We start from the raw sequence: 11398 nt of genomic DNA on the forward strand, positions 1-11398 counted from the left end.
CGGAACAGGTCGATTGGCCACGACACGTGTCCACAACAAAGGGCCGGCCATGCGAAGAAGAGCACTCCGCTACTTTCGCGAGAGGACCTGACAGCGTTGTCCAACGTCAACGGGTCTCTGCGCCGTGCATATCAAATGCCTGCAGCAGACCCTTTGCTGGCTATTTGTCCGCCCGCTCTCCTCTCTCTCTCTCGCGAGCGTTGACAAGCAAGAGGCCGAAATCCGTGGCAGGTCCGGCTCTATCGCTGGGCTTTGTCTCAACACGAGTCACCGGCGATGATGGTTGCAGCCAAAGGGACGTGCGGCAACGGGAAAGCCATTAACCGCAAAATGCATCTCTTCAGCGGGTTGTTGGGGAGGGGGAAAAAAAGGGCAGGCGTGTTTCCAAGACAACCCGAGCAATTTTAATATACAGAGTTTGCATTGTATTTTGAAGGCAAAATGGCTTCAAAATGCCTTTGATAAATGGTAGAATTACAGATTTCTTTTTGAAGGCTTTATTTATTTGCATGTTTGCGCGCGCGCGTGTGTATGTGTGCAATGACGTTGTTTGCCTGCATTAAGGGAAGCGCAATGAACGTTTAATCGATAATTTATTCTTTACATTATGTATTATGGACATGAACAAACACATTTTAACATACAGAGATTTTATTTTTTACGCAAGCATCGCTGCCTTGAACAACGAATTCGAATGTTGTAGAAAATCTAAATTTTATTTGTTTTATTCTGCCCGTTACATATCTGCACACGCGTATTCAATTGGGAGAAGATGCTCTAATTCTACGATCATTTCTCATAGCATGTCATACAATTATATGCAACAAAAAGTTGGCGCGACAATTAACAGCATATGCACATTTGGTGAAAACTACAGCTTCTGTCACGTCTGAGCAATCGTTTACATTCAGCCTTGCTTATCTGTGCACTCTATCTGTGGCCATACAATCTCTGCCATGTGCTGTTAACACACAGTATTGGTTCCCTTTGAAGGCCAAAAGCACACAACTTGTGGCCTGTTTTTTTATTGTCCACACCTTTGCCTTGTAAATAGCATCTGGCATGGCTGTAGGCGGTCAGTAAGTGATTACAGCATTTGACTGGAACCACGAGCAGTGATTATTCTAGATCTTCTTGAGTTTGTTCAGAGTTAATGGTGCCTGTTTATTGCCTGTCGTGGTGACTGCTGTTGTTATCGGGTGGGGGGGTGTCTGTGCAGAAGCATTTTGAAGTATTGAATCTGCTCAAGTTTATCATTATCAACGTTGGCTTCTGCTCCCCATGGGACGAGGCTCATTAGATGTACCGAGGTGTAAGTGGGGGGGGGGGCTTTTATTGCCAAAGCAGCAGTAGGAGTACGTTTTGAGTGACAATCCTCTTCATTGGTGGCCCAGAGACAGTGGTAGAAATTCCACATTCCTGTAGGGGTGGGGGCAGTGTCTCCAAATGTGGAGCAACTGTTGACTTTCCACACAGTGGTATTCATTTGACTTATCCCATCAAACCATCAAAGTGGTGGGGCTCAGTCGATCTCCAACCGTGATTTGAACATTGCAACCTCCCAATTGCGAGTCCCGTGTTCCAACCACAGAAATGCACAATACCACGGTTCATCAACATCATGGTTAACCCAGGTCAACAACTGATGTCAATGTACCCTTGCCTGTTCTGGTTCGTGTTTTTTTGTTACTGGAATTCATTGGCAGACTACTGGAGATATGCAATCTATTTTCGAGTTCGTTCCGGTTGTGCTCGTCGAATGCATGATGATTCATAGATTTTCATGGGGTTTTGAGGCAAGTCATTGTCTATGAGATTTAAATGCAATGCAAATGTTATTATCACATCTTGAGGTACCGTTGAAATCTCTCGGTATTAATGCACTGCTCCTGGCTTATGCTCAACACTTAATTATTGTTGGAAATGCTGTTCGAGCCAGGTGACACTAATTCATAAGTGGTGAATCTTAGCAAGACTGAGAATTGTGCAGCTGTGTTGCCCCATAGTTGCACCAATTCTGGTCCAAAGGACATAATCCTTTGTGCTGGGCTTTCCGCAAGCCATTATTGTACAGCTGGATGTGCTTCTCAGTTTCACATGAAGCCCATAATGGATTTGAACTCATTTCCAATAGTCCATTGCCTGATGTGTCTTGCTTCACAGCTCCAAAGATTACTTCTGATATGTGGATGATACTGTTGCACTACATCATGTATTTTGGCATGCCCGCATACAAATAATATTACCCCTACAGTTATTGATATTGGTAAATTACTTTTTGATACAGTACCTTCACAATTATGCTGATAACGTAATCTAAAGCTCACGCATTAACTGGCACTCCCCATGCCACACGTGCATTATTTATTATTAACTAATATTTTACAAATAAACTGATCAACTACTTTATTCAGATTAATAATAGATTAAATGTTTTATATAGAGTGAGCGGAGAAATCAGTGCAAAATTACCACGGTAATTTGAAAGACTTGTTTTACCGTAAAGGTGGCATCAATAATTTGTAAGTCATTTGCAATGTTAATGCACAGGAAGAGAGTTCTCTTCGCCAGAGCAGGTTGCAGATGGGTAATTAATAGGAAATGATTCAACCTAATTAGGTTTAAGCCTTGGCATTAAAAATTGAACTAAATTACCAGATGCATTCGACAAACTCTGCCAAAAATCACTGGCAATCTAAACATGTCACCGAAGGCTTCCTGTGAGCAATGAGTCCTTTTTTAAAATTTTGATAAAAGTGGTGGTTATTTTCTTTGACATTGCTGCCGCCCTCTCAAGCTTTGATAAAGAAAGTAAAAAAAAGGGCTGACAGTTGTGAAGCTTCAAAAGCCTTCCCTTTCATCTCTCTTCTGCTGCATGATCAAATCTCATTATGAAAGCTCAATGGCTGATGCTTCCAAAACAGGCTGAGCTGAGTGCATTCACGAGAGCAAAGCCACACGCAGACCCGCCATGGATTTTAGTCAAAACAATTGCCACACACCCTACAATAATTCATTTACAAGTTTGCGTAGTGAAGGTCGCTCATTAACAAATTGGCCCCGTTGAATGCAATGTAACAGGATGACAATTAGCTGCCATATTGTCTCTGTCGGTTTAATGTGTGAGAAGTCACTTGATTGGCAGGCACAGTAAGTGTGAGATTATTCACCTCAAGGGGACTTGAGGAGTAATTATTAGTGAGAAGGAAATGTATGATTTATACACGGCACTGGCCTCTTGGCTTTCTCAAAATATATTTTGTGAAGATTTAATGGCTGACTAAAATATGTTAACACAAGAATGTGGTTATTAACATGCTCCATTACCTACCTCATAAATTTGAAAACATATATGAATTTATTGTTGACTTTTAACTTTTTTTTGCCTCAGGCTTGACTGCCATTATTTTTATGATCACCATGCCGCAATGGCAGAACAAAGCAAACGAATATTATATACAGTGCGCATGCGGCATACGCACGGTGAATATGTTTAGCTACATATGTTTAGAGGAAGAATGTGCTTCTCTTTCCATATAAATTATGTACGACATAACACACTCACAAAGAATATCAACAAATTGAGACTCCGATGTTCGAGAAAATCTTGATTAATATGTCAGGTCAATCTACCCTGTAGGAAACATGTTTACGAAGTTTTAGAATAAAGCTAGCAGAAGCCATTTGGTGTTTTTTTTGGTTTTCTATTAAATTACAAGCCTGATTCTCAGGAACGCACATATTACATGGTGTGCATGCATCTGTGACCCTTTCCCACACAGTACGTTCTGTTTCTTTCTTCATCACTTATACACAATGTTTATTGCCAATTTCATTTAATGAAAATTACATCTAACAATTGTATTAGTTGAAACGGAACCGTGTGCTGTTGAGTCAGTTTTGAAAGCTTATTAAAATAAATTAATATATATGGTGAAAAATAATGTCCATCCGTAACTTATTTGTATTCGACGATCAATCAGCATGCTGCCAAGTGCAAATTAGTTTAATATTCAGCTTTCATTGAATTGTATTTAGATGAACAACAACAACAACCTGAGTTGTGTTAATTATAATGTGCTGGCTGTTTTGAAAGATTTTAAATAGGCACAAAGCAGCAGCAAAAGTGGCCTTCTAAAAAATAGCTTTCACATTTTTTAGGTATATTTGCGCAAATGAACGCCGTCTGATACCCAGGTATAGTTTCTCCACTAACATCAACAGATTTGAAAAAATAGAGATGGTGTTGCTGTTTTATATCCATTTAATGGGTAGCATGGCAAGTATTTGTTAAAATTGCAGTCATAGCAATTATTTTAATAGCAAAGGTCCCATTTGGAACAGGGCTTGCAATGGTCCAAGTCACTCCTATCTCATTTTTTCTAATCATTAAAATACTAGCCAGTCTGTCAATTGAGATAATCAATATGCCACAGCCCAAGTACATCTCCCTCAACCAAACATCTTGAAGGAAGCTGTTTGATGCTTGTGTAGTGACCAGTAACGTCACCACTGTGTAAACACACACACGCACACGTGTGACGTCACCATGCGGGGGAGTTGTCACTACCAAGCGGGTCTACACACACACATGATGTCATCCCGGCTGAAGGCGGGGATGACGTCAGGGCCGGTTCTGGACTCGGGAGGCCACGGGGGTGGTGTGAGGCCGTGGCACTCTCTGTGACCCCGGCTGGACACGTGACCGGATCCCGGTGGGGGCCGGGGGCCCGGGGGGCACTTTGGGGGGCACGTAGACAGCAGGGAGGCTTCGAGAGGGTTCTCGAAGGGAGGCGTGACCGGGGCGGGGCCCGGGCACACCGAGGCCCATATAAGCAGCCTCCTCACGAGGTTAGGGGCTGCCCGTGTCAAGAATGAAGATGCATCGTGAAGACGCCAAGAATAGAGAAGCCTCCAGTCAGCGGACCCGCCAGTAGCCCACCTGGCTGGGTCACGCGAAGTGTATCCGAGAGTCAGTGCTAGAGAGAATGGTGTGTGTTAGCTAGAGCAGGACGGTGGTTACCATCCTATGTAACACACTGTTGATGTTAATAAATAGTGTTGCCTCCTGAGAAGTTGTGAGCACCTCTCCGAGCCCATTACATTTGGTGTCAGAAGTGGAAATGACTAAGATTAGACTTACCTTTAGGTGCTATGTCCACACGCCGTAGAAAACTTGCAAGGCGCTCTTCTGAGGAGGAGGACTATGATGGAGCTCTCGTCCAGCCGTCTGCCTCGGGGATGGCAGCCCCTGAGGGTCGCCGGCGGTGGAGCAGTGCTGCGGGGTCCTGCTGGCGGATCCGTTTCCGGCCTGAAGATCGGCGGACGATGAGCACCCGCATCGGGGAGTTGCTGGGCGCAGTGGCGGAACTGGTTGCCAAATTGGACATCGGCCAGCCGGCGTCGGGCGAGCCAGGACCGCGGGGCGACGCCGCGACGGCGGCGGCGGCGCAACCGCAGGATTTTCCCGCCATTCCGGTGGACCACACAGTCGCCATTTTGGCAGGTGCATGCAGCATGGAGGCTGCCATTTCCACTCACCCGCCAGCCACGTAGCGGAAGGACCCTGCGCTGCATCGCCGACTCCCCTTTGCGAGGGAATTTTCCGCGGCTGGAATTCGGGGACGTGTTTAGTCACGGGAAGTTCGATCTGGGTCGCACCACCCTGTTGAGGCACCACATTGACACTGGTGACTCCCCTCCTAATTCGGCAAAACCCCTACTGGTTGAACCCGGCTGAGAAGGAACACGTGCGGGTTGCTGTTGACGAAATGTTAGCAGCTAATGTAATATCCAGGTCCACGAGCCCCTGGGGTGCCCCAATAGTGCTAGTGAAAAAGCACGACGGGAGTCTGCGCTTTTGCGTAGACTTCTGTAAACTTCATAAAGTCTCAGTGGCTGATGCCTGTCCCCTGCCCCGCATGGACGACTCGTTGGATGCGTTGGCAGGGGCTAAGTTCTTCTCAATGCTCGATCTCCTTTCGGGATTCTGGCAATTGGCCCTCGATGAGTCCTCCAGGCCTAAGATGGCTTTTCGAACGCCGCAAGGCCTCTTCAAATTTAATAGACTCCCGATGGGATTACATTCCACTCCGGCTACCTTCCAGAGGTTAATGGAATTGGTCTTGGCAGGACTCCAGTGGGATTTCTGCCTCATTTACCTAGACGACGTGATTGTCTTTGGACGCACGTTGAGGAGCACCTCGGTAGGTTGCGCGCTGTTTTCCTCAAAAAGAGACAAGCCAACCTCAAATTCAAACCCCAGAAGAGCCATTTATTGCAAAGATCAGTAAGGCACCTCAGGCACATCGTGAGCGAATTGGCCATCGCGATCGATTCCGAGAAAACTGCGTGCGTGCGCACATGGCCCACCCCCATGTCCGTTAGTGAGGTCCTTAGTTTTTTCGGCTTCACTTCATACTATCGCCGATTTGTGCCGGGGTTCGCCACCATTGCCCAGCCTCTACATGCTCTCACGGCAAAGGGGCAGTAGTTTCATTGGGGGGACGAGGAGGAGGCCGCCTTTGTTGCCCTCCGGGATGGGTTGGTGCGGGCCCCTCCCCTACAAAACCCAGACTTCGCCCGGCCCTTCATCTTGGACACCGATGCCAGTAATTCGGGCATCGGTGCTGTTCTGTCCCAGGTGATTGACGGCTTTGAGAGGGTAGTGGCATACGGGAGCAGGGTGCTCTCGGCAGCCGAGCAGCGTTACTGTGTAACGAGGAGGGAGCTGCTCACCATTGTTTATTTCGTGCAGCAGTATCGGCCCTATTTATATGGCCGGACTTTCGAGGTGCGCTCCGACCACGCTGCACTCCAATATGCGCTGCACGTTGACCAGCCTTCAGGACAATTATCCCGCTGGCTGGAGATACTCCAGGACTACTCCTTCTGGGTGTTGCATCGAAAAGGGACCCGGCACACGAATGCCGATGCATTGTCGTGGCTTCCTCCGGGCGGCCATTGCGCCTGCCTGTTGGGTTCTCTCCGCTGTCGGTCTCCGGAGAGACTCGATTACTTGTTCCGCTGGTCGCGGCGGCGTTGACGTCCTCTCCCGAGACCCCCGTCCCATGCGATTCCGTCCTGGAGGTGTACCACTCCAAGTGGGGGTGCCTCCAGACCGAGGATGCTTCCCTGTCGAAGCTACGCCGCCGGGTTGATGGCCGTCATGACGCCACGGGCCGTCGTGATGTTGCTCCGGTCGTCCTTAAAAGGGGCTTGTTGATGCGTTGGGATGGCGGGCTGCAACAGTATAATGTCGTGGTGTCCACATGCCTCAGAGGCAGGCTGGTCGTCGCCGTACATGAACGGCTGATTCATTTAGGACAGCACAAAACGCTTGCCGCCCTTAAATTAGATTATTTTTGGCCCGGTATGGCGGCGGATGTCGTGAAGATCATTAAGGGGTGTATGCAGTGTGCGCACCAGAAGCCGCCACCTGTTAAAGGCCCTTGCAATCTATAAAGGTGTTCCGCATAAATGAGCTGGTGGCTCTGGACATATTGGGCTCCTTCCCCATTTCGGCCGGGGGGAACAAATATTTGCTGGTAGGGGTCGAATATTTTTCCGGTGGCCTGTTGCATGGCAGCACCCAAATCAGATGGCTACCAGCATTGCGGCGATCTGCACAGGTAAATGCTGGATAAGAGGGCCCCGGAGCGCCTCCTGACGGACCAGGGGAGAAATTTTTCAGCGGGGTTGCTGAAAGAAGTGTGTAACCTTCGGGGTATCGAGAAGGTCTGCACCTCGCCCTGCTACCCACAAACGGATGGGATGGTAGAGCGGTTAAATCGGACCCTGGTCTCGATGCTCAGTGACCAGGTGGCCGAATCCCAGAAGGATTTGGACCTACGCGTCCCGGGGGTGCTTGCGGCCTACAGGATGGCCCCCCACTTTTCGACGGGCTATTCGCCCTTCTTCTTAATGTATGGTCGGGAACCTAGCCCCCCATTGACATTTAGCTCAGGGCCAGCACTTCTAAGGCCAAGGTGGTCATTCCCGAGCCGATGCGAGTTACCCTCCAGCGTGTTTCGGAGGCATGCGAGGCCTCCAGGGCCCATTCGGCTGCTATGCAGGGGGCAAACGAATGCTTGCGGGGTCGTCGGGTGGCGGGCAAGCAGTGGGTCCCTGGGGACAGGAACTGGCTACACTGCTCGCAGGTGCCAGTCGGGACGTCCACTAAGTTGTACTGGCGGGGGCCGGTCGAGGTCGTGGTGGCCGACCACCCCCAATGTGTGAAGATTCGGTTCTGTCGTCGGTCGTGGTTTGTTCACTCGTCATGGCTTAAACCGTTCGTCCGCCCCGGTGCGTTGATTCATCCCCAATCCCTGAGGGCCGCGTGTCTGGTGCACCAGGCAAGCTGGGGGACGCGCCTGCTGAGGTGCTCCCTTAGGGTGGTTCTGTGATTCCGCCCGCAGGACCGGAAACAGTGACCTTGCCCAAGCAGTTGGGAGCTGCTTGTCCAGACAGCCCTCTCAAGGGGGTGCAGGGGTCGCCCCATGGACCTCCGCCGTCCCCGCCGGAGTGGCCGTGGCCACCTACCTGTGGTGACATTGGCCCATCGACCTCCGGCACGTTTTGGCCGGCCTCGGATGGTGGTCCGGCCACGCAGACTCGCTCCCGCGCCGCGCTTCAAATAACATTTTCACACGTGCAGCGTGGTCTTTTTTAAAAATATTTCATTGTTGCGATGTTCGCGTTGTTCTGTTGTCGTGCGCGTTATTTGGTGGTGCGGGCGCTGCTGGGTTGGTGTGTGAGTTGCTTCTCCTCAGGTGCGGCAGGGTTGTTGGTCGTTCCTGTTGCCACGTTCAGGTTCGTTGTGTTGGGTGATGGGTGTGTACATTTGCTTGGTGTTATTTATTACTTACAGTTATTAATTGTCGTTGCTTGTTGGAGGCACACTGGGGTTTTTGGATTGTCTCAGCCGGGTCAGCTGGAATTTTACGTGGGGGGGGGGGTAATGTAGTGACCAGTAGCGTCACTACTGTGTAAACACACGCACACGTGTGACATCACCATGCGGGGGAGCGTCACTACCGTGCGGATCTACACACACACATGACGTCATCCCGGCTTGAGGCGGGGATGACGAGGCCCGGGCACGCCGAGGCCCATATAAGCAGCCTCCTCACGAGGATCGGGGCTGCCCGTGTCAAGAATGAAGATGCATCGTGAAAACGTCAAGAAGAGAGAAGCCTCCAGTCAGCGGACACGCCAATCGCCCACCTGGCTGGGTCACGCGAAGTGTATCCGAGAGTCAGTGCTAGAGAGAACGGTGTGTGTTAGCTAGAGCAGGACGGTAGTTACCACCCTATGTAACACACTGTTGATGTTAATAAATAGTGTTGCCTCCCGAGAAGTTGTGAGCGCCTATCTGAGCCCATTACACTTGTAATGAAAAGGATTCTTCTTGCAGAAAAAAACATAGCTTCTAAGAACATCAGATACATTTAAGTGGGTAGCATTAATAATACATAATTAAGAACAAATTATATAAGAACAAATTTAATCAAGATTTATTTTAAACATATATCAGGGGAAGAATGGCATCAATTCTTTAAATGACTTGTTAAAGCACCACATTCTCATTGTGCCTCACACTCCAATCGTCTAATAAAGAGCAATCAACTGATGTATCTCAGCCTTGTCCATCTCAACACGATCATTTTTAGTGACTGCCTTTTTTACAAAAATGTTTGGTTCTAAATTTCATTTCACAATTTTAAGTACAGCTTCCAATAGAATCTTCGTGAGATTTGTAAGAGAAGTCGCGTTTGAAGCGCACATTAATTCTAGGATATCCCACTGTCTTGTTTCACTGCTGCAGGGTTCGTGTTTATCTAAGAATGTGGAACGCCTGCCTTTTGGGCTCAGCCCAAGCCAGCTCTTTTACGTTTGGAGTGGAACCAGTGCAGTAGCAAGAAAATATTAGTGTTTCTTGGCTGATGGTCATGCTGCGTTTTACGATTGCTGTGGCGTGTCTTTATTAAAACAAAACAATTGTTTTATGGTTGGTGTTGTTGCCGGAAAATCTATCGTAATAAATCAATATGGAACATTATTCCAGATATCTTCTAAAATATTCATGCTTGGAAGACCATCTCGTTGTAAGACTTGCATTTTATGTTGCCATATCTTGCACTGGGCTGTGGCCTGCACAAATCCCTTTTCACGGCATGTGCATTTAAATTCACATGATGATGATGATACTACGTGCAATGGTGAGCTGATAATATCTGCAAAATTTTGATGCATCCTTCTGCTGCATAGCAAAATATTTTACCTCTGGCCAATGTGAGATGCCTAACTCTCTCGACAGTTACAGATGGCACACATTAATGCCCTGTCTCTGAGCTAGGATACAGAAATACAGAAGACATGCTGTTTTTTGAAATACAGTAAACTCTTATTTGAATTTCAAATTTGACATTTTTGAATTTCAAAATGTTTCCCCCTACGCCTGTTCACATCCAGCTCCCTACTGAGTCACATTTTTAATGTGCAGACTGTCAACTGCTGTAGGGCAGCGCTATTGTTTTGCTGGGTTTAACACGGATTGTTTGATAGCCACTTTGCGTAGAGTCAGCACCGCTGTCCTGCTCAATTCCACCAAGCAGCCTGACTGCATTGACACAGCAAGTTACAGCAATTCCCTCTTTATATGTATATTTTTTTATAACTTACATTTGGCGGTTTTTATATTTAGGCATCGTAGCCAAATGTTCATACGTATCAACAGAGAATGTTCTCAATTTTGACGACAATGCAGACCATCTTGGAGCATTTGGCTGATCATGATCATGATCACATTCTCGACACGTTTAGTGGTGATGCACACTTGTACACATTGAATAAGCACAAACGTGACACATTATCACGTACACTTTGATTTGAAAAATCAAATGCGAGATGTGTTATTAATTTTATGCCGCCCAAATGCAATGCCAAAACATCTATTTGTGAAGTTATTTTTTAAAATGGAAATTAGCATTTCATCTCGAAGCTATTTAGCAATCCTCATTTTATTTTAATTGTTGTTAACATATTTTAACTAGATGTTGGTAATTTGCGTAATAATTGGCAGTATTTAAATTCCTATAGCTTAAACACAAAATTGCACGAATATAATGGCAAGCTAAAATCAAAGCTCACTGAGAATAAATCAGTTTCATTATTTTGTTGCAAGAGTTTCATTGCATTTGAAACATTTTGAGAAGGAAATAGCGAACAAAAGTCTCAATCATCAAAGGCTCGGTTTGAATTCCCGATTGTAATACTTCATCTGGATGAATATGGGGCCATCAATGTGTCGGCCGTGTGCATTTAGAAATTTGTTATTCCAAATTCTACGCAAATTTTGCCCACGAGCATTTAAACACCAAAACGGGAAACTCCTCTT

The 11398-nt window shown here is 47.1% G+C and overlaps 1 long non-coding RNA gene across 1 annotated transcript in view; it reads left to right on the forward strand.

Annotated features, from left to right (window-relative positions):
- The window catches only part of LOC144936740 (uncharacterized), a 106944-nt gene extending 98491 nt beyond the window's left edge, over positions 1–8453 (forward strand). Inside the window, exon 3 of the long non-coding RNA XR_013637462.1 lies at positions 8418–8453. This is a non-coding gene — a long non-coding RNA (uncharacterized LOC144936740). The remainder of the gene's footprint in view (positions 1–8417) is intronic.
- Positions 8454–11398: the final 2945 nt, after the last annotated feature.

This window comes from Lampetra fluviatilis, chromosome 17 (genome assembly GCF_964198595.1).
Source record: "Lampetra fluviatilis chromosome 17, kcLamFluv1.1, whole genome shotgun sequence".
NCBI classification, from domain to species: domain Eukaryota; kingdom Metazoa; phylum Chordata; class Hyperoartia; order Petromyzontiformes; family Petromyzontidae; genus Lampetra; species Lampetra fluviatilis.